Raw genomic sequence first — 25074 nt, forward strand, 5'->3', positions numbered from 1 at the left:
TAACAGTCGGTGTTATGTTAGATTCGCCTGTTCTTCAGAGGTCTTTTAAACAAATGAGATTTATATAAGAAGGAGGAAACAATGGAGTTTGAGACTCACTGTATGTCATTTACATGTACTGAACTCTTGTTATTTAACTATGCCAAGATAAATTCAATTTTTTATTCGAGGGCACCTTTAAACTATGTAAGTGGTTTATTAATAAATGTGGCTTTTATTTGTTTTGTTGATTGTTTAAAAAATAATGTTTGAAATAAACATGAATAGACCTATGTCACTCACAGATAAGAATTGTGTTGGTTAGCTTACTTACTGACTGTCACGGGAAATAAGGATAGATGCAATAGCAAGTGGTAATATCTCATTTATTGAGCTTCACTCCAGAAAGTCAGAGAAACATGTAACACAAGCAGGAGAGCGGTGACACAGGGACTTTGATGAGCCGTGACGTGGAGATGATGAAAATCGAGCTGTAGTCCGGGTGAGAGGTGATCGTGTAGGAGTCCAGGTGATCTGTTGTCATGAACATCCAACGAGGAACACAAGACCGGGAACACTGATACGAAGAACTCCAACGAATGCACACACGAGGAACGAGGAACAAAACAGGGAACTCCAACAACGATCTGACAAACATGAAACGAAAGACAAGGCATTAAATAGGCTGGCAGAGATTAGAAACAGCTGCCGCTGATCAGACAATCAGCGGCGACGCCCACAAGAAACAATTAACGTGACAGCACAACGTAAACACAGACAACAGAGTGAGACAGCGGATCCACAACCGTGACAGAACCCCCCCTCCTAGGAACGCCTCTCGGCATTCCCAGGAGCACCTACCTGTCGATTGTAATCATCGATAAGGGAGTGATCCAGGATGTCCCTGGCAGGAACCCAACTTCTCTCCTCTGGACCGTAACCCTCCCAGTCCACCAAGTACTGAAATCCGCGTCCCCTCCTTCTCGAGTCCAGAATGCGGTTAACCGAATAAGTGGGCTCCCCGTCTACGAGACGCGGCGGTGGAGGAACCGGGGTAGGCGGATTAATGTGTGAATGAAACACAGGCTTGATTTTAGACACATGGAAGGCGGGATGAATTCTCCTGTACGCTGGAGGAAGTTTGAGTCGGACTGCCACCGGACTAATGATCTTGGTGACAGGGAACGGGCCTATGAATTTAGGAGCAAGCTTATTGGAAACGGAACGGAGAGGAATGTTCTTAGTAGAAAGCCACACTTTTTGACCTACGACGTATACGGGAGGCTTCGACCGGTGGCGATCAGTCTTAGCCTTGGTGCGCGCCCCCACTTGGAGAAGAGTCTCGCGGGCTCTAGTCCAAGTGCGGTGACACCTCTGGATGAAGGCGTGAGCGGAGGGGACCGCAACTTCGGATTCCAGACTGGGAAAGATAGGTGGCTGGTACCCTAAACTACATTCGAACGGTGAGAGGCCCGTGGAAGACACTGGTAACGAATTATGTGCGTACTCAATCATAGAGAGTTGCTGGCTCCAGGAGCAAGGATTCTTGGAAACCACACATCGCAACATTCTTTCCAAATCCTGGTTGGCTCTCTCGGTTTGACCATTGCTCTGGGGATGGAACCCAGACGAAAGACTAACGGTCGCCCCCAGCAACTTACAAAACTCTCGCCAAAATTTGGACACAAATTGGGGCCCCCTGTCGGAAACCACGTCCACCGGGAGGCCATGTAACCGAAAGACGTGGTCCACGACAGTTACCGCTGTCTCCTTAGCAGAGGGTAATTTAGGCAAAGGAATAAAATGAGCCGCCTTCGAGAACCGGTCCACTACGGTCAAAACAACCGTGTTACCCTGGGAGGGTGGGAGGGCGGTGACGAAATCTAGCGCGATGTGGGACCAGGGTCTCGAAGGGACAGACAGCGGTTGGAGTAACCCATCTGGGGGTCGATTGGAAGTCTTACCAGTGGCACAAACCGAGCAAGCCAAAACAAAACTGCGAATGTCACGAGCCATGGCAGGCCACCAGAATCGTTGTTTGACCAAAAAACTGGTGCGATTAACCCCTGGATGACAGGCCACGTTGGAACAATGACCCCACTTGATGACATTGGACCTTAACCTCTCCGGCACAAACAATCGATTCGGTGGGCACCCGGGCGGAGGCGTTACCCCTTCTAAGGCCGACTTGACCTTCGATTCGACCTCCCATGTCAGAGTGGAGACCACTAATGTCTCGGGAAGAATACACTCGGGAGTAACCGGGCGTTCGGAAGGATCAAAAATACGAGAAAGGGAATCGGGTTTGATGTTCTTAGAACCCGGGCGGTACGAAAGAGAAAAATCAAAACGTCCGAAAAAAAGTGCCCACCGAGCCTGCCTGGAGTTAAGTCTTTTAGCCGTTCTGATATATTCTAGATTCTTGTGATCAGTCCAAACGATGAAAGGTACCCCCGACCCTTCCAACCAATGACGCCACTCCTCCAACGCTAACTTGACTGCCAGCAACTCTCTGTTACCAATGTCATAATTGCGTTCGGCTGGGGATAAACGATGAGAAAAAAACGCGCAGGGGTGAACCTTATCGTCTGCGGGAGAACGCTGGGATAGAACTGCACCTACCCCCACCTCTGACGCATCGACCTCCACCACGAACTGACGTGAAGGATCAGGGGCTATGAGGATGGGAGCCGAAACAAAGCGGCTTTTAAGTTTGGCGAATGCAGCCTCAGCTGCATCGGACCACCTGAACGTCGTTCTGGGGGAGGTCAAGGCGGTCAGAGGCGAGGCTAGTTGGCTGAAATTGCGAATAAACCGCCGGTAAAAATTGGCGAATCCCAGAAACCTCTGTAGGGCCTTACGGGAATCTGGACTTGGCCAATCCACCACAGCCTTAACCTTGTCAGGATCCATGCGAACTCCCTCAGACGAGACGATGTACCCTAGGAAAGAAACAGACTGTGCATGAAAATCGCATTTCTCTGCCTTGACAAAAAGCCCATTCTCTAGCAGACGCTGAAGCACTCGCCTGACGTGTTGAACATGTTCCTGGAGAGATGAGGAGAAAATCAATATGTCGTCCAGGTAGACATATATGAACTGGTCAACCATATCTCTCAACACGTCATTGACGAGTGCCTGGAAGACCGCCGGGGAGTTGGACAGCCCGAAGGGCATGACCAAGTATTCAAAGTGCCCCCTAGGGGTGTTAAAGGCAGTCTTCCACTCATCCCCCTTCCTAATGCGGACCAAATGATAAGCGTTCCTCAAATCCAATTTAGTGAAAATGGATGCTCCCTGCAACCTCTCGAAAGCTGAAGACATCAACGGCAAAGGATAGGTATTCTTTACCGTGATGTTATTCAACCCTCGGTAATCAATGCAAGGTCGCAAGGAGCCATCCTTCTTTCCAACAAAAAAGAACCCCGCCCCCGCTGGAGAAGAGGAAGGGCGAATGAACTTAGCTGCTAGAGAATCAGAAATATATTTCTCCATGGCCTCCCTCTCGGGAACGGACAAAGAGTACAACTTGCCTTTAGGCGGAGACTTACCGGGAACTAAATCTATAGCACAGTCATAGGGACGGTGCGGAGGAAGAGAAGCAGCCCGGGACTTACTGAACACTTCCTTCAGGTCTAGATACTCCGCGGGCACGTTTGACAGATCCGCTGCCTTCTCCTGTAACACAGAAACAGACACAGAAGAACAAGCAGACACAAGACAAGACTCATGACACTGAGTGCTCCATTCCAGGACGGTGTGAAGTCGCCAGTCCACCCTGGGGTTGTGCTGTGTGAGCCAGGGGTGCCCGAGTACGATGGGAGCCAGAGGTGAGTCCATGAGAAGGAACTGAATAGATTCAGAGTGATTGCCAGAAGTGACGAGAGTGACAAAGTTGGTGGTGAGAGTGATGTTCGGTAGATTCTGGCCATTGAGAGCGTTGACGGAGATCTGTCTGTTGAGGGGAATGATGGGTAATAGAAACTTCTGTGCAAAATGAGTGTCAATGAAGTTACCTTCAGCTCCTGAGTCCAGTAAGGCTTGACAGGTGAGTGTGTGATTGGCCCATCTCAGTCTTACCGGAAGGAGAGTGGATGTTGAGGACTTCTCAGCGGAGATCCCACCCGATAGTAGCCTCAAACGTACTACCGGGCTCGATCTTTTACTGGACAGGCATTAAGGAAATGGCCCGCCCCTCCGCAGTAAATGCATAGTCCTTGGGATCTCCGCCGTTCTCTCTCCTCCTGGGAAAGCCGAGCTCTCCCCACCTGCATGGGTTCAGGATCGAAAGAGGGACCGACCGTGTCCCTTGCGTTGACCCCTCGAGCCTCTGCGCCCCGAAATCCCAGGCCTGGTCGAGGGAGATTCTCCAGCTGATTAATACGGGTATCCACCCGCAGGGCCAGGTCAATAAGTCCATTAAGACTCTGTGGTAAATCCAAAACGTAGATTTCTCTTTGGACACGGTCGGCCAACCCATGCAGGAAGACGTCCCACTGCGCCTCCTCGTTCCACTTGCACTCCGCCGCCAGAGTCCGGAACTCAATTGAATAATCCGCCACCGTGCGATCTCCTTGCTTCAACGCCGTCAATCTGCGGGCTGCATCTCTTCCAGAGACCGCACGGTCAAATACTCTTCTCATCTCGGCGGCGAGTGCCAGGAACGAGGAGCAGCATGGATCGCGACCCTCCCACACCGCCGTTCCCCACAATGCCGCCTGTCCGGTGAGCAGAGTCAGCACAAACGCCACCTTGGCCTCCTCTGCTCCAAAGGTGCGTGGCTGGAGAGAAAAGTATAATGAGCACTTGTTCAGAAAAGCTCGACAGAAACTTGGCTCACCGGCATAAGTCTGTGGTGTAGGTAGACGTGGTTCAGGCTGATCCGTCAGCGATGGTAGTGGGGGAGGAACGGGCGGCGTGGGTGGCGCAGCGGGACTACGCAGTTCTTGTAGCTGTTGGGAGAGCTCGGACACCTGTGTCACCAACGCCTGTACGGCGCGACCGGTAGATGAAATGCTCTCCTGCTGTTGATCCATCCGCGCAATGCTGTGGTTGATGAACTCCGTTAATGCTGCGGAACTTGCTGCATCCATAATGTTGGTCAGATCGTTCTGTCACGAGAAATAAGGATAGATGCAATAGCAAGTGGTAAATCTCATTTATTGAGCTTCACTCCAGAAAGTCAGAGAAACATGTAACACAAGCAGGTGAGCGGTGACACAGGGACTTTGATGAGCCGTGACGTGGAGATGATGAAAATCGAGCTGTAGTCCGGGTGAGAGGTGATCGTGTAGGAGTCCAGGTGATCTGTTGTCATGAACATCCAACGAGGAACACAAGACCGGGAACACTGATACGAAGAACTCCAACGAATGCACACACGAGGAACGAGGAACAAAACAGGGAACTCCAACAACGATCTGACAAACATGAAACGAAAGACAAGGCATTAAATAGGCTGGCAGAGATTAGAAACAGCTGCCGCTGATCAGACAATCAGCGGCGACGCCCACAAGAAACAATTAACGTGACAGCACAACGTAAACACAGACAACAGAGTGAGACAGCGGATCCACAACCGTGACACTGACAAACAAGTGTGCATGCAGCATTATGCAAAATCATGCAAAAAATAAAGGACTGTTAATGTGTTATTCTTAGTGATCTATAATAGATTTATTTTTTTGTCCTTCATAGAATGGGTAGTTTGGGACTTTTAAGTATTCAGTGGCTAATGCCACTCAAATACAGATATGTCACAAATTGACAACATGTTTGGAAAATATTATGTCTTTAATGTGTTTAATTGATATTTATTTTAAAATACTACTAAATTAGGATATTTATTTAGGATTTTTGTCAAAATTACATCGGTATAGGTGCAACTCATCTGTAAATTAGTCCTGGAGGTGTTTTATTGGTATTTATTTAAAGAGTAATGTTTGTAAAGTGTCCATTCATGTCAAGATTTTTGTTTGTATTTGCAGTATGCCTGTCTGGATACAGCTCTGCCTCGGCACGAGGTCTACTCCCAGACCCTGACGGTTGATAAAAGGGCAAAGGAGCTGCTGGTTCGTTAGGTCCGCTTGAAAAGATCAGCAGAGAGTTGCAGATCACCAAGAATAAGCTACAACATTCTCTTCAGCAGCTCAGGCAGCCTTAAGCTGTGCATGTGACGGTAAGTATTTAATTTTGTTTTGCGTGTTGCCAAAGATATGACTGTCATGGTGTAGTTGTGTAATATTTGCGTTAGGGCTGCACAATAATGGTTAAATTGATAATCATGATTATCATGATGTTTAGTTTCATGTTAAGCATTTTAGAATGTCCCTGCAAAAGTGCATTTTGTAAACAGTATTTTGTTGAAATTCTTCGCTGAAGGTTTGATCATGGCAGATTTAGTCACAGAAATAGTGAGTGGCTTGTGAAGAAACAAAGACTGGCTGTATAACACTTTCATTGAAGCAGGATTTCACTGTGGAGATCGCTAAACTCCAGCGCACATGTTTGTTTTCAGATCATCAGCGTTTCTTCCGCATTTAGAGGGAGCGCGTGCACAGAGTAGCCAGACTGCACAGGTTAAGTAAAACACCGGGAAGAAAGAATATTCTTTTAAGGGAAAAGTTTATATGTGGGATTTTAGCTCTGTGCCTCTGGCAACCACAAGCATGTCTGCTAATGGAGGCTTGTTAACAATGCAGGATAACGCAAATCCCAAAGTAAAAAACATGTTTTCAGGATAAATAACGAGCGGGCCAATATCATGACGATTATTTGTAATCAAACATGAGAAGCAGATATCATTATTGTGATTAAAATACAATTAATCGTGCAGCCCTAATTTGTGTACTGTGTAAATGTAATTGTGTTTTTTTGTTGGCTTGAATACAGTTAAATTCACTTTGAAATTATAATTAGCCCAAGCTTTACTCATCCTCAAGCCATCTTAGATATGACTTTCTTCTTTTTGATGAACATAATTGCAGCAAAATTAATAAATATCCTGACGCATTCAAGCTTTACAACAGCAGAGCCCTGACAGCAACATAGTGACGGCCCAGATCTGGCCCATATCTGGTCCACGTGTAATCCACCAAACGAACCGAACTACAAGTGTGAACGCACCCTCAGAAAATAAAATACATAATTGTACCTTTAGGGGTACAATGGCTTGTCACTGGGGATGTACCCTCAAGGGTACAGTTTTTGTACCCTTGTGTTTTGTACCTTAAGAGACCAGTTTTGTACCTGTGGTGACAACATTGTGTTTTAAACACAATGTCTAACTCTGACATATAAACGATCATCAACTGAGTAAGTGTCATCTGCCTGAAAGTCCATTTCATCTCCTGGTTTCAGTAAAGTCCATTCTTATCTTTATCAACATTGACATTGCATGCATGAAAGTGATGGTCATAGGACAAAGGAATCAACATTTTTCCACAAAGGATCCATATGGTGTCTATATGTTAAAGATGTACTTGATTTGCCAAAACAATGGAATACACTCAGAATGCAGTACATCTATGACAGATACATCTCTGACAGCATACTTCACATTGTTGACTGTTACTTCAGACACACGTTGGATAGCTTTCTCTGTTAAATCTACATCACAGAGGTTGTGACTGACCATCAGGGCTCACTGCAGCTCCACAGGTAAAGATAAAAATGGAGTGGTCACACTTTTTACCAGGACTTTCTCAAATTCACCCAGCATACTCCCACAAAACTCCCAGCACTGTCTGAACTGGTGTCTGGTGCTCAGTGTTGTAGGTATGTTTACAAAATTTCTGCAGTTATGGGCAACTATTTTAAAATATCGGTGCTTGGCCTCAAATCTCATGCACCATAGCAAACGGAGGGGCCCATACATTTGTATCAGTTTTGAATAATGAATTAAGTAATGACACTTTGGAGTAATAACATCCCCAAACACATCTTTCATTTCTGTCAGGAACTCTTGAACAAGTACATTTAACAAAAAAAGGTTCTCTCTCCTCACTTTTGGAGCCATAACGATCTCAGTAATCTCTCGACACAACAGAAAAACATGCCAATATTTACAATCCGGTGGCACATGGTGGGCCATTACAAAAGCCTGAAAAGGCACCACTTTTGAGAAGCAGATCCAGTAATACCAACATGCTGCAGTCTTTCTGATAACTGTACTGGTTTGTTTACCTTGTCATTTTGACCAATGCACAGTTTTTGTAGTTCTTAATTTATTTCTCTTATAGTTATATGTTTCTCTGTATGAGCTTTGTCAATAACTAGCTTCATAACAAGTGGAATTACACCCTCTAACAAATTGTGCATTATGTCCAGTGGTAAAGCTTTTGTCGCATAAAAATATTGCAACTCTGGGTGAAGGACCATTCACACCACAAGTCACTTTATCATCAGGAATTTGTTGAATGCGGGCAAGATGACACAGATGAACCTCAGATGTTCTTAAAACAAAGCTGTCTTCCTCAAACATGTATTTTATATCTCCATAAGAAGCCATGCAATAACGACAAATTCTACCAGTCTTAAATGACATAGTAAATCCACCGATCATGTGAGCTGACAAGTTATCACCAGATAAAGTTGCAAGAGCAGCACAAAATGTGTGTTCAGTTTCATCAACAGATGATGTTTTATTAACAAAATTCGGGAGGAGCAGGTGCAGATTATTAGACTAATTATCACAGGTGGAAAGCATTCAGCTAATCAACCAATGGAGGTATATATACGGCACACTTACCTCCGTTCGTTTGACAGTTTATCAGCATTTCGGTTCGCCCTTCTGCTACTATGTCTCAAGTTAACGTCTCCCCGTCTAACGACGAAGCTAACTTTTCCGAGGATCCTGCGTCTCCACCTGCCGACCCCTCGACAACTTCTCCTCTGCCCGACACTGCACCTGAGCCCCAGGCTCCCAGGCGCGGCCGACCACCTGCCCGTGCAGCTACAAGCTCGCCTAGACGCCGGGCTCAGCCCTCGCCTCCACCGGCGAGACCTCAAAATACCTCCCCGGCGTCTTCCTATCGTTCAGCCGTCCCAACGATTCCACCTATTGGCAAGTGGACAGTAGTAGGATTGAGGCAAGCGCTGGCAAATTCAGATGTACAGTTCTCGCGGAAAATGAAGAAAGCGGAACTGTACGATCTATACGTGAGTTTACAGCCAACCTACCTCACTCCGAAGTCCACTCCAGCTCCCAAGACGGCCAACAGGCAGAGCAAAGCCCGCAAAGGTCAACGTTCGCCTCGCTCAACTCCTCCTTCCTCCCGCACAAGATCTAGCTCGACTCAACTGTCGGGCTGCAACAAAAGGCATTCGGCGAGCCTGGGCCGTGCCCCAGATGCCTCCGCCGTAAGACCTAGTCCGCCTCTCGCTGAAGCCCAGCATTTCTACTCGGCTCCTCTTGCCGCAACACCTCATGCGGCCGGGCCAACAGGCCTTCCCTCAGCTTCTCAGCCTTTTCTCGCTGTCCACAACCCTACCTATTATCGGTGGCCTCCAGCTCCCTTCGCAGACACTAGCGCGAGGATGCAGGCAACTCAGGCTCAGGGCTTTCACCAGTTCCCTCCGAACATCTCTAACCCCGCCCCTTCTCAGTGGCAGGCAGCGCAAGCGAGGGCGCCTACGCCTTCAGCTCAAGATTTTAGAGCTCACCTCCAGGCTCCTTTCAATCTTCCTTTTCAAGCCCCAGAGGCTGATCTAAGCATGAGGCCACCGCTGCTGACAAACACAGCTGCAGCCACTGCTTCTTGCAATCCACTCCTGCAAAACAAATCACCTTACTCTCTCTTCACAGCATCAGTGATGCCCGTCCCACCGAATGCGGTCGCCTCGGAGCCCCCCCCCCAGTGGCTCAAAACATCCGAGCGCAGATCCTGGCAGGTGCGGACGTAGATTTATCATCTCTTCTCTCTTTAATACCGGCTCCAGATTCTAACCGTCAAATAGACTGCGGCGATTTCTGAGTCACCCTAAAAAACTCAAATCCACATTCATCTCGTCTGCTTTCTTTTTCTGAGTTTTCTATTGCTTTTTCCCGTTTCACTGAAATAATCTGTTCAGCTTTCCCCCATAGGCGGTGCGAACTAAATGATTATCTGGCAATCATAGCTGAGCTGGCGCTGTCCTATGGGGGCGGGCACTTCTACACCTACCACAAACTGTTTTCTGCAAAATGTGCCGTGCGAGTCGCCCAGTGGAATCAGTGCCCTTACTGGGGTGCACTCGATGCCGATCTCCACAGCAGGGTGTTTCTAGGCTGCAGAAACATTTCGTGTGCCATATGCAGGTCAGTGGCACATTCTACCATGACGTGCCCACAGATTAACCCTTCCATCCCTCCCTGCCCGGACACCCAAGTCAAGGCCTCTCCCAGCAGCAAATCCAAGCTCTAGGAAGATGGTCCTCAGATGCTTTCCATAGCTACATCAGGACCAACCGTTTCCATATCAGAAAAGCCCACCAAACCCTTATCGGTTGATATATTAAAAAAAAAAAAAGAAACGCCGATATTGCGAGTCTTGATCTCCTATCGGATGCTGCAAGAGCCCTCCTGCTAAGTTTCCAACTCTTCCCTTCCTCTGTCTGGCGAGGCTTACCCGTCTGATGCTGTGAGTATTGATTTCCCATCGGTCGCAGCAAGAGCCCTCCCAGTCAGCTTTTATCCTTTCTCTGACGGGCAAGGCTTACCCGTCTGACACAGTGAGTCTTGATCTCCCGTCCGACGCAGCGAGAGCCCTCCCGATCAGCTTCCTTGTCGATATCCTTCTTCGTCCGGCGAGGCTTACCCGTCTGTCACCACGAGCATTGGTCTCCTGGAGCCTTGGTCTCCCTTCGGACGCAGCGAGAGCCTCCCGGTCGATCTTCATTGCTTAACTTCTGCCTGTCTGTTAGCGAGGCTTACCCGTCCGATGTTATGAGCATTGGTCTCCTGGAGCCTTGGTCTCCCATCGGATGCCGCGAGAGCCTCCCGGTCAGTGCTCATTCTCTCCTCGTCCGGCGAGGCTTACCCATCCGAGGCCCCGAGCATTGGTCTCCTGGAGCATTGGTCTCCCGTCGGACGCCGCGAGAGCCTCCCGATCGAACCTCTGCACTTTATTTTCTGCCTGTCTGCTAGCGAAGCTTACCCGTCTGATGCCATGAGCATTGGTCTCCTGGAGCCTTGGTCTCCCATCAGACGCTGCGAGAGCTCTCCTGGCTGGGCATTCTTTCCGTCCACCACACTATCGACCAACATTTTTCGATTGGTCGGTCAGTCCGAAACTTCGGTCGGTAGGGCTCACCCGTTCAACGCCGTGAGCCTCGGTCTCCCGTCAGACGTAACCAGAGCCCTCCCGATCGGGCGCTCCAAATCATGCGCTCCCCGTCAATCGGCCGGTAGGGCCCGTCCACCTGGCGATGCACGATCCCGTCAGAGGCAACACGGACCCCCCAGTTGGACGGTTTAAATCATACTGCTCCTCATTTACCGGCCGGTAGGGCTTTACACATCTGATACAACAAGCATCGGTCTTCTGGAGCCTTGGTCTCCTATCAGATGTTGCGAGAGCCCTCCCGATCGGTCGTTCCAAATTTCAGCTACTCATCGTTTGTCAGGCTAGTAGGGCCCGTCCGCCCGGTACAGTGATACGCTCCCGTCAGTGGCAATACGGGCCCTCCTGGTCAAACGACCAGGCTTCTTGAAATGCCAGTCCGCCAATTCTCGGCGTCTTTTGGGGTCTTTAGTCTGGCGGCTGTCCTTTTGCTCTCTTGCTTTTGGGGGGAGTACTCTGGGTTCGGGCCAAAATTCCGAGCTCGGAGCCCTCCCCCTGGACAGCACGCCAAATACGCATTACTATCTCTATCTAATCATATGTATATGTGAACTCGTGAAATGATGTTTTATTAACAAAATTCGGGAGAAGCAGGTGCAGATTATTAGACTAATTATCACAGGTGGAAAGCATTCAGCTAATCAACCAATGGAGGTATATATACGGCACACTTACCTCCGTTCGTTTGACAGTTTATCAGCATCCCTCCACCACCCCATCTCCTCACTTCTAAATTCCATCTCTCATAACCACATCCGGGGGGAGTACTCTGGGTTCGGGCCAAAATTCCACGCCAAATACGCATTACTATCTCTATCTAATCATATGTATATGTGAACTCGTGAATTACTGTAAAACCATCAATTGCCAGTTTTTTAAGATCATTTAGCAAAGGTTTTAAGATGACATCCAAACCAAACTGTTTAACATATTAATAACGCACCAACAACGCTAAATGAATATGTCTCGCTGCGATCTATATTTTTTGTCCAAACTGCCTAAAGTATAACAGAATGCGCATAGCTTGTGCTTGTTTCTTTTTGACCCCAATGGGTTAACTACTTCAAATTCATCTTCATCTTCATAGAAATGCAGCTGCAGTGCAGTTGGGTGATCTTTAAAAAACGTGTTGTTTGAAAATTTCTCAATCACAGTAGTCTGTTAAAAAATTTGCTGTCTGTCTGGATTATTCTCATTCAGAATTTGATCCCAAATATCCTCATGAGAACAGTAATTTTTTAGCACTTTATCAATGGGTACCAGGGCCAGATTAACACTTTGTTGTATCCTGGGCAACAATATTCAAGGGCCCCATCATCACGACCCCAGGATCACCATAATATGGTCATATACACAATATATTACTGTAATAGTAAATATACTCAAATCTTCAAATTCTAACTGTCATCAGGTGCATTTTGGTTTACAAAATCTAAATACTCATAGAACTACAAATGCACTACTATGTCCCCTATCAAAGACATTCACTCACATATGATGCTATGAAAACAAAACACATCAGCATCTGTATAATCTGGTAAAATTGACCCACTACATTGAGAGGGAGGGAAATATCCTCCATTTTCACAAAAATGAATAAATAAGCAACCACTTTCAAACCATTGTTTATTTAACAACATTTATTCCCAATAGAAATGTATTGAATTGATAGAGCTATAACAGAAGACCACAGACAACACATCAAGAAACATTTTGGTCCTCAGCTCATTTTAAGCAGAAATCACCCTGACAGGGTGACCCTGTTTCCTCAGAATTCAACAAGGCAATCAAGTTATTAGTCCAACACATACAATTTGAAATCTGCCAGTTATCCCTCCACAACAATTTACAGCATTTTAATGAAGCTGGCACCTCAAGGAAAAAATAAATAAATAAAATGCAGTATTACTATTATCTGCTCATAAACATTTTTATCCTAAGCTCATTTTAACTTGTTTTAAAATAGAACAACAACATATCACAGCACAATTAACCAGTTAAACATTTTAGTGCTACTTCCAAGTCCGGACTCCCTTACCGATGCAGGATACTTGACGGCCCGGTTCTGGAAAGCTTCAGGCCCTCGGTAAATCGCTTCTTCCCTGCAGGATCCCCAGGGAGTAGAGGCGTTGAGATGCAGGGGCTGCTCCCAGACTCGACTAGCGGCTCAGGTGGCGGCGGCGCCGGCGGAGACACTGGAGACCCGCCATCACCGCTTCCCTCTACGATCAGACTCGCTGCCTCTGGGTTGTTGCTTGAAGTTGCTGCTGGCTCTTCGCTCTCCGGGCTGTAAACGTAAGCTGGCGGTGTAGAAAAGTCCTGGCTAGCTGAGTTGTCCTCGTCGTTGATGGAAGCTGACTTAACAGAACTGTCGGCAACATTAACAGGAGTGAAATTACCTATTTTAAGTATATACTTTAAATTTTCTGCGTTTCTGATGTCCTTTTCCTTTTTTAATTTCCGCTTCGCGCTCCCACTTAGCTTCTCCATGTCAGATTTTTTTCTGTTGTAGCAACGCCTGACGTAACCCGCTCGGCGTAACATTTGACCAACCTCATGCGGACTGACCAATGAGGAGAGGGTCTAACTTGAGGCCCTCTCTTCATTGGTCAGTCCGCATGAGACTGACTTTCAACCGCTCTCAACTCACGTTCAAAGTCATAGCCAGCGCAGCGTCTCTCTGTGCAGCGCAAAAGCCCGTGTTGACAGTTTGTTTAATATAAAGCGGGAGATTACCAGATACAGTATTTTGCCCGTGCCCTTGCTACCCTAGGCCCTTTAGAGGTCTTGGGCCCCTGGGCAATTGCCCAGTTGCCCATATGGTTAATCCGGCCCTGATGGGTACATATGAATAGGAGCCCACTGAGTGTCCTACAGAGTCCCTTAACTTAAAATGGACAGGTTCTGTCATGTTAAGCTTAAATTTACAATGGTCTTTTATCATGTTTTATCTTTGTCGAGTTTTTCCACGGATGAACCAATTCAGAAAATATTTGAAGCTGGAATACACATCAATGAAAAAGAGTCAAGGAAATCAACCGAATCCTGATTTTTTTACTTTTCATGGCATGCTACTGTTAGCTATCGATTATGTTTACAAGCATAACTTAAGCTATCGTTAACTACACTAAGCACTTTATGGCTTGTTGCTAGTTGGGTTACGCACATAGTTATTTTAAAGTTATTTTGTTCAGATAGTCAATTAAGCCATGTAAAATGCTTCCACTTGCCATCGCCATTAGCCTATTTAACCCCTGCAGACTTGGGCAGTGAAACCCATTTTTCCTGCTTTGCGCCGTCTGCTCTGGATTATGAAATCTGCGCAAATTAAACGACATTTTTCAATTCTCAACAAAATTTTACATGACTTGTCCCATAAATGTTCTTTCTTAATTAAAAATATTTTTTCAGGCTAGACTATCACGTCTTGCGTCTTTTGCAGCGTCTCGCGCAATAGCTCAGCGTTTTTATGCTGACTTCACATGCTATCGGAATTATGGTAAATATTAGTAACGTTAACTAGTTAAATATTATTTGTCATGAACACACTCTTAAATTAAAAATTGAGTGCGATGAGCTGTTCTGCAACTAATTTTATTACTAGCACACCTGGCACATGTCTCTAAAGTGGAAATTAAGGGTGCTTTCACACTTGATTCGATTGCCTGGACCGAAATCCGAGTTCGATTGCTCCCCCCTCCCCCTCCCCCTGTGTATGCTGCTTAAAAGGCTGACATACCCATGCCGGTACAGTGATATGATGCAAAGATTTGGTCAACGACAAGTCCCAGTCCTGTGCATGGCCACAAACTCTGTGCTGGACTACATATATTCTGCACATCATCAGAGGATAACTCAGTGGAATGACAACATACAACCCTGCAGCATTGAAAATATATGCTGACTGCATCCATCATATAGGAGCCCCTCTTGACAACTGCTTTGGATTCATAGATGGCACTGTACGACCCATTGCCAGACCAGGTGTGACACAGAGGATCCTATATAATGGTCCCAAACGAATTCACAGTCTAAAATATCAGGCAGTAGCCATTCCTACTGGTTTGATTGCCCATCTGTACGGCCCTGTAGGTCTGTCATTACCTTTAAAATTGATAAAAAAATAAAATAAAAAAATGATATAGCATATAAAGAAGCATGACTCAGGAATGCTGGCAGAATCTGGACTATTGACACTGCTGGAACATCATGCCATGCCTGTAGATGGTCATCCAATGTGTGTGTACAGCGACCCAGCATTCCCACTGCGTGTGCATCTGCAAGCCCCATTTCGACATGTTGGAATTCAACAAAAGAATGAGTGAAGTCAGAGTGTCTGTGGAATGATTGTTTGGGGACACAGAAAACTATTTTCAAGTTCATGGACTTCAAAAAGAATTTTAAAATTGGTTTGAGTAGTGTTGGAAAACTGTATGTTGTATCTGCTTTGTTAAGAAATGCACTTACTTGTCTGTTTGGTAATCAGACATTGCAGTTTTTTTAACTTGGATCCTCCACACATTCATGACTATTTTTCATGAGGTAACACATGCACAGCTTTACTGTGCTACATATGTATAAATAAATGAAGAAAAGAATGAGACATTTTAAAAGAATGAGACATTTTATAATAACATATTTTATTATTTTAATATTAACAAAAATATAAACTATATAGTTTAGTACACAAACGCACAATATACATAGCACAAAATCTTATTAGAAATGTTATATTTTATGTTAACAGATTTTATATTTTATTAACAAGCATTTATATGTTAAAATGTTTTATAAATAAATGTTTTTTCAAATTGCAAAAGACTGAAAGAATAAAATAATCACTATTTCTTTGACATACTTTCAATGAGACTAAGTAATGCTTGCCCTTGCTGTTGCTGAAGTAGCATAGTCTGCATTGCCTGCATTTGCTGTTGCTGTTGTTGAATTAGTTGCATCATTTCACTCATCTGCCTTTGTGCCTGTTGTGCTGCTTTTGCTTGCTCTTCGACTTGTATTTTTTTTTTATTCCAATTCCTTTTCCCTTAGAACCCTCTCAGTCTGGCTTCTCTCCCTCAAAAACTCAATGGTATCATTCCCACTCCTTCTCCTACGTTTTAGGGATGGGCAGATCGATCCTAAAGTATCGATACTTTCGATACTGGCGTGGTATCAAAAAGATCGATTCTCAAATGGAAGTATCGATCTGTTTTTTTTTGGGGGGGGGGGGATATTTTAATAATAGTAGTACGCCGTATATTATTTAAAATTTACTTAAATAGGAACGGCAGTGGGAACTACATCTTCTTCCGCTGTATCTCCGCTTGTCGAGACAGTGTTCCCTCACTCTGTCAAAGACAAGCAAGCACGCACAGCGCAGGATTTTAAAGGGAGACGAGTGCGTGGCTGCGGTCATGACTGAAAGAAAAAGAAGCATAATCTGGAGTTATTACACTCCAGTTAAGAATGATGAAGCTTCGTGTGACGTTTGTCAAAAAACAATACGCCACACTTTTTTCAAAAGCAAGAGATTTTGATCAGTCAAAGAAAAACAGGCTGAAGAGGAGAATGTCAACATTCACTTTGTTTCATCTCAAAAACATATAAAGGAAAGAAATGTAGAAACGTGACAATTATTGAGAAAAGGTTTGTGAGACATGTTAATTTTTTTTGTTATATTTTGTTTTTAGCCTACAGTGATATCTCTGTTCATTTAATTTATAATTTTCAGTATTTTTTAATAAATGTAAAAAAAGAATCATGTCAATTGCAGTTTATTTAATATTAATAATGATGTCTATCAAAAAACAATATAAATCACTCACATGAAAATATTTAATTGGAGTATCGGTATTGGTATCGATATTGTCGATAGTCGTCTTGAAAGTACTTGGTATCGGATCGGAAAGAAAATGATTGGTATCGCCCACCCCTACTAGGTTTGTTGTTTCTCCAGTCCTCTCCCTCTTCACTAAGCCTCCTGTTGGTCTGGCTCACCCTCTCCATGGCCTTCTTCCTCGCCTCTTGAACTTTAATGTGTTTCAATTCGGACACATGAATGAACTCTGCTTTATGAATTCATACAACCTTTTTACCATGATTGTTTGTATCATATTTGTCACTGTTTTAATTTTAAAAGAAATATTATCTGGTAAACAGTCAATGCTGCGTCTGTACGGGACTTTTATTTTGGAGTGACGACATGACGTCATAAGACTGCGATCCTGCATCTGCTGTGATTCTGCTGAAGAAAGGTTTGTTTTAATCGATAGAAACAGTTCAATGATCTATAGTTGTGTGTTTTGTTTTAAACAAGCAATGTTAAGTTAGTTTATTTACTATTTAATGTAACATTGTGATTCTTTATCTAACTGCAGTGAACGTGCTGCTCAAACATGAACAACAAACACTAACAAACTAATCATGTTTTCATCAGTCATACATGCCTAAATGTGAAGTTTATTCATTTGCAGCATTAGTTTTTTAGAGATCTTTTTGTCTAACCGGGTCATTAGACCAATAACTCTTTTTTTAAAAATGGCGTTTAAAAAAAGAGACTGAAGACATGAAGATGGAGTTCATTAAAGAGGAGGAGAATGAAGATATAAAGATGGTGTTTATTAAAGAGGAGACTGAAGACTTGTTTATTAAAGAGGAAGAGACTGAAGACATGAAGATTGAGTTTAATAAAGAGGAGTTTGAAGACATGAAGATTGAAGAAACATTCAGTGTGAAACATGAAGATACTGAGGAACAAACAGGTTGGTTTTATTCTCACAGCTGAACTCAGTCATTTGATCATTATTAAAATGTCCAGCTCTACAGAAATAGAGAATTTACAGAAGTATAATTTTAGAGAGAAGTGTCCTAATTCACTCAATTCACTCAATCGGTTCATTCACTCAAGTGGACGTACTGTAGAGCTAGAGTTAGTGTTTGGTAACTTGTAATTAAGCATTATTAACTATTATTATAGTGAGTACATGTAGTAATGTGTACATCACTTTAAAATTCAATGTTTCCATTAAATGTGATCCTGGACCACAAAACCAGTCGTATGTCGCACGGGTATATTTGGGGGGCACTATTTAAATTATTTAAAAAAATATATAAATGTTAAGCAAAACAGGTTGCAATGTCAAGTTACTAAAACTGATATGTTGTGTGTACGCGAGGCGTCGGCGCGATCACTTGAATTTTCTTATAAAAGTGGAAACAACTCTAAAATGGGCTAGACCTACTCAGACATTTATGGTCACATAGATGTAACACCATTTGAATCTGTGAAGGGTTAAATAGCCTACTTATTTTATTTTACAATCAATGTTTTGTTTTTATTGTGAGTGTACAAAAATAATAGGGCTATAAGAAAAGATGGAGAAGCCAGATCAGTCCAAACAACAATACTTATAATTTCTGGTGGTGCGTAGATCAGAAAATCAATCCAAGATCAAAAGGATGAAAGATCCACACAAGAGAACAATTAAGTCCAATGTTTATTGTCCAGAGGCCAAAAAGTGCAAAACGTTTTCGGGATCAACCCTTCATCAGTGCCATGATTTCAATCATACACCTGTATCCATTTAATAAGCTTATTACCGTAATCATTGTAGAAGACAGGACCTCCAATACTCACACCACAAAGGTAAATATATATACTCAGTTATACAACACTTTTAAAAATACATATTACTTTTCATATTTTCACCAATATACATTATAATACTTGATTCACACCTAAAAAATACTAAATATCTGTTTCCTTTCTGTGAACTTCTCCGAAACTCATATGGCCTAGTCTATTGTCGTATTTTTCCCCTTTCATTTTTTTAGTATGTTAATTATTTAAGTGATAAATTTGGTGCTTAGACATAGGCTATTTGTTCATGTAGGCTAAAACTAAACCCCTGGGATTTTTTTAATGATTCACAGATGCTTATCAATTCTAATTTTCTTTAATTCTAATTTAATATGATCTTGTCAATTAATGACAAGATGATCACAACTCTTACAACGTGATTAATATTCATGAACCAAGCAGCTCATCAATCTTTAGTGTGTTGTCATTAGTGGTAGAATTAGTAGTAGTATTATCTTCTTTTAATAATAATTACTATTATCTGTTTTTTTACATAATCACTGAATGACAAAAAATATCTTAAGCACCACCACCAGTTCTGCTTAGTTAAAATGGCAAATGTGCGTTCATGGTTACCAAGTTTTAGTTCTTGTTAATAAAGTTCTATTATTAAATAATGCTTGATTATCATAATATTGTATAATGCTTGATTGACTGATGTTAAGAGCTTTGCCATTTTACAAAGATAAGCTAATTTGGTGGAATCATATATAATTTTTTGTTCCAGCTTTATTACGTGCTGTCGTCTCTGCTGGTTTCAAAATATGTCTCCGTTTTCTGCTCGTCCGGCGCTTTGCAACAACACAACCTTGTTTCTGCAGTGACTTTAAATAGGTTTCCTACAACACTGTCTGATGTTTATGTTTGACGAGGTGTGAGAAAGTCAAATAAACCACGCAAAATCTGATCAGAGCGTTTGGACTGAAACAGACTTCCAGAAATACAATTTTTGAATAGGATTTCAAACCACATATGAATGTAGCTGGAAATGGATTTGTATAAATCACATTTTATGTTGTGGTTGTATGATTGGTCATGGGAGCTGATCAATTGTTGTTCATGGTTATTGTGCCACCAGCTGGCAGCAGTAAGTGTGACACATATTCAAGCCTTTTAAAATAGTCCTTTTATAGTTGCAGTACTTTCTGGAATATAAGTGCATCTATAAATCAGCTCCATAGCAGATTCCAAGCAATCCGAGCAAAGAGCTCAGAGAGGTACATTTAAAGTAGCTAGACAGATTCTGCCAGTGTTGGTTCAGTGTAAACAATGATGTACATCTGAGTCCTTAAGATGGAGGGAAGTTAGCTAGGGAAGGGCATAAAAATCTGCACTTGAGCGCAGCCCTAGAGTACCTCAACAGGACACTTTGTCGATTTATTTGAAATATACATTTCCGATCATGAGTCTCTAATAATGAGCTGATGAACCTAGAGCAAGAATACCCAATCCTGTTTCTGGAGATCTACATACATGCAGAGTTCAGATACAATCCTGATCGAACACACCTGCCCCTGAAGATCTTAGTTCACTGCTTCAGGTGTGTTTGATCAGGATTGGAGCTGAACTCTGCAGGAAATGTAGATCCAAAGCCACTGGAAGGCAAGCCTGCAGCCTTTAGCCCAAATAGCGTAACAGCTAATGCTAACGCTCCGCCCCTGCGGTACACAGGGAATGATACAGGAGGCTGTTTTTTGAATAGAAGTCAATGGATGAGAGGCTTCACTATGCTGATTAAACAGCTTTTGTGGGGAAATAGCTAATCATTTAATTCATTGACAGCCTGTTTGCTAATCTTCAGCATGTTTTACACTAAACAATGCTTTAGTTGGGAACTAAATGTAGATTTTAGCTTGATTAAAATGTATTTTTTTTTAGAGAAGGCAGACTAGGGAATGTTGCAACTGATATCACTGCCATTACACGATAGGCTGAGAGGTTCCAAACGTGATTAAGTTAGCTGTTACGCTTTCTCCAATGGTAAGAGACACAGACCTTCTCATCTCCCTGTAATGTACAATCTCTGGTAGATCTCCATAAACAGGTTGTCTAGTGTTTCATTTCTATTCAATTGTGCTCCGTCTGTTTGATGTACATGTTTCATACTGGTATTCGTTCACTGAAGTCTGTGAAATTTATTGGAGCCTGTTGTCAGAAAATGCACATTTGCATGATTTTATAACATTTACAGGTAAGAGTATAACCATAAAATGTAAATTTTGTGCTGAGGGAAACACATTTCATAAGCATTCTTTCTTTCCGTCTGATGTCACTAGTGTGATCTCTCTGTACCGTGCCCTGGCCCACTTGAAAAGTCAAAGTTGGATTAGGCTTGAGCGCGGTACGGTTGTAGTAAGGTCGCTAACCATGCCGGAGTACAGAATGGCTACTACTATTGTTTGTGCTTTGTCTGACATCATTACAACAAATGTCTTCTATTACTTATTGAATAGTAAAATACTTTTCAATTAATTCAAGTATGTTTAGGTTTATATCAAGTCCGGTTATCATCTTAGTGATGAACAGGAACTGTAGTTTGCAAATTCCTTCATCAATGTCAGTAATCTTCTAACAAGCTTCACCAGATGTGAAAAATACAGCAGACATACAAAATGTGCAGTGGTGGGTCCCTTTGGACCTGGTTTGAAAACCACTGGTGTATTGAGTATAAGGTCTATAGATGGGATGGATAACTCTGGTCCTGGAGGGACACTATTCTGCAGAGTTTAGCTCAATCCCTGATCAAACATGATCAAACAGACCTGCAAAATTTAACACAACCCCATTATTTAATCGTAAAGGTTGATTTATACTTCTGTGTCTGACCTACGCCAGAGCCTCTGCACCGTAGACTATGCATCTGTTTTCATTTACACTTCTGTGCCGTTGTCCGCATCGTAGTGCATGCAGACTACTGATAGGCGGTGTCCACGGTCATGTTGAGTATCAAGGTCAAAGCCAAAGAAGAAGCTGTTTGTCATGTACTTTGACAGAAAAGCTTACAAATAGAGGTGGCAGCAAATAGGTAACCACAAACAAATTATAGCGCTTGCAGTCTGGGTAGAATAGACCTTTTCAAAGAGGTGCGCTTCAGGCTGCATTGTACAGGCTACACACCCTACGCCCTACCTACGGCATACACAACGCAGAAGTATAAATCAGCAGTCTTCAGGAATGTTTGAAAATTGAAACTTAACTCTGCAAAAGAGTGGTCCTCCAGTACCAAACCTGCCCATCCCAGATCCATAAGATAGGATAGGGTATAGATCATACATCTAGTTGATTTTGATGCTTTAAATGTTTAAATTGTTTTATCTCTATTTTTTCCCTAGACCTAACGGCACTGAAAGAGGCTAACCATGAACTTAATGAAAAAGAAGAGACAAAACATTATAATTCCACTGTAGAAAAGCCTCGTACCTGTCAAGAGTGTGGAAAGAGTTTCAGTCATAAAGGAAGCCTTAATGTCCACATGAGAATTCATACTGGAGAAAAGCCTCATACCTGTCAAGAGTGTGGAAAGAGTTTCAGTCGAAAAGAAAACCTTACAGTCCACATGAGAATTCACACTGGAGAAAAGCCTTACACCTGTCAAGAGTGTGGAAAGGGTTTCAGTCACAAAGTACACCTTGAAATCCACATGAGAGTTCACACTGGAGAAAAGCCTTACAACTGCAGACAGTGTGGAAAGAGTTTCAGACATAAAGGAAGCCTTATAGTCCACATGAGAATTCACGTTAGAGAGAACCCATTCAATTGCAAACAGTGTGGAAAGAGTTTCAGTCAAAAAGGAAAACTCAAAATCCACATGAGAGTTCACACTGGAGAAAAGCTTCACACCTGCCAACAGTGTGAAAAGAGTTTCAGTCGAAAGAAGGCCTTATAGCCCACATGATAATTCACACTGGAGAAAAGCCTTACACCTGCACTCTGTGCGGGAATGGCTTCACACAGGAATGTAGCCTCAGGCAACACATGAGAATTCACACTGGAGAGAAACCTTTCACCTGCCAACAGTGTGGAAAGAGATTCATTCGAAAAGCAAGCCTTACAGCCCACATGAGAGTTCACACTGGAGAAAAGCTTTACACCTGCCAACAGTGTGGAAAGAGTTTCATTCGAAAAGAAGGCCTTATAGCTCACATGAGCACTCACACTGGAGAAAAGCCTTACACCTGCACTCTATGCGGGAATGGCTTCACACAGGAACGAAGCCTCAGGCAACACATGAGAATTCACACTGGAGAGAGCCTGTTCACCTGTCAACAGTGCGGAAAGGGTTTCAGTGAGAAAGGAAACTTTAAAGTCCACATGAGAACTCACACTGGAGAAAAGCCTTATACCTGCCAACAGTGTGAAAAGAGTTTCAGTCAAAAACGACACCTTATAGTACACATGAGAGTTCACACTGGAGAAAAGCTTTAAGCCTCATTTACGCTGCACGCGGCTACTGAAGCCGATACACGGCCACTTTAGTCAATGCTCGTATTTAAACCAGCCGTGCTGTGGTGCATTTCAGAAGTGTCCCAGGCTATTTTTGATGGATTCCATTGCCTCTTCACTATATATCTATTCACTATATAAAGAATATATATATATATATATATATATATATATCCTTTTTGAATGATTGCATGAGTGATTATAATAAGTGTGATAAACAATAATCAATATGTAACCTCTTATTATTTGAGTGAAATATTTCATAAACAACCATAGAATGATTACGTGGCTGTTGAAATGTCTCCTATCAGGAGATCTTCTGATATCTGTGTCTTTGTCTGTTCATTTGGTGACTCTCTCAACATGTGTCCAGTAGGGGTGTAACGGTACACGTATTTGTACCGAACCGTTTCGGTACAGGGCTTTCGGTACGGTGCACGTGTGTACCGAAGCATTACATTGCAACCAATATTCACCACCAATAACCGCAATAAGCTCTGCGTTTTGTTACTTTCGATAAGAAACAAAGTATCATCCTTCAAATTCTGTCCACGAAATCATGAAGTTTAAACAGAAAATGCCATTTTGACGTACTTTGATGTGGGGTGACAGATCACTGTACAGGCGCCTCAGTTCAACCGGCAGCGCGGAGCGCAAGTGAATGTGTTCATCTCTTCCTCCTTAATACTAGTTACAGAATAAACATGAAAGAACATCTGAAGGTATGTTGCAAGATTCAGTACAACTTACTGAAACGGTCATATCTCATGTAATCGCTCATTCAGTGTTTCAACGGTGGAAAGACATCAATGAAAGCTTCCGTATTCAACAATATGTCATGATGCATTTACCTCAGAAAAGCCATTCAGTGTTCACAGCTTGTTAGTTCGCTATAGAGAAATGAACTCTTTCGCTTAATATATGCACTGTATTAGCCAATATATTCATTATTTTACTTAATCTTTTAGATCCTGATTAGGCTATCTATTAGAAATGATTATATTTCAACAACGAATTGGAGTAAAAACTTTTAGAAGTTAATGCAAAAACTGCCTTAGGTGCAGCTTACAGGTTTGCATACAATTTGTTATTTGAGTGTTGATTATTTTATCTAAAAATAAAAAGCAATTGAATTTAGGCTAATAGTTTGGGCTTCTTTCAAGTTGGGGCTACCTACATAGTTTATAGCATTAGCAGAGATCTTTTTTTTTTGTCCTTAAGAAACTTTTAGTTTTAATTTAATTTAATATATTTAAAGACAAAAACACATTTTTTTCAGTAAACCTCTGTTTAATAATAAAAAAAAGCAATTTTATGTTTAGTTTTCTCTCCACCTGCTGTACTGAAAACTGTACCGAACCGTGACTTCAAAACTGAGGTACGTACCGAACCGTGAGTTTTGTGTACCGTTACACCCCTAGTGTCCAGCCATAGATCCATGTTTCACTAACACCCTGCACAGCTAGGTCGCAAAAGGTCACTCCAGCTACTGGACTACATGACTCTCTCTTATTTCACAGTGTTATCCTGTCTCTATGTACTTCATCAAAGAATAAACATGAATATTATACGTAATTCTCCTCAGAACTAGAACATGTTATCTTATGTTTTGAGAAACCTTCCTGTTTATAGTTGGAGCCTGGGCAGACTTCAACCTTGAAGAAGCTGTGTATCTGTGTATGTGTGCTAATATTC

The 25074-nt window shown here is 42.9% G+C and overlaps 1 pseudogene; it reads left to right on the forward strand.

The window, feature by feature from the left end:
- Window positions 1–17501: 17501 nt before the first annotated feature.
- Window positions 17502–23512, forward strand: LOC137006718 (gastrula zinc finger protein XlCGF57.1-like; annotated as a pseudogene).
- Window positions 23513–25074: the final 1562 nt, after the last annotated feature.

Source organism: Chanodichthys erythropterus, chromosome 3, assembly GCF_024489055.1.
Source record: "Chanodichthys erythropterus isolate Z2021 chromosome 3, ASM2448905v1, whole genome shotgun sequence".
In the NCBI taxonomy this organism is placed as follows: domain Eukaryota; kingdom Metazoa; phylum Chordata; class Actinopteri; order Cypriniformes; family Xenocyprididae; genus Chanodichthys; species Chanodichthys erythropterus.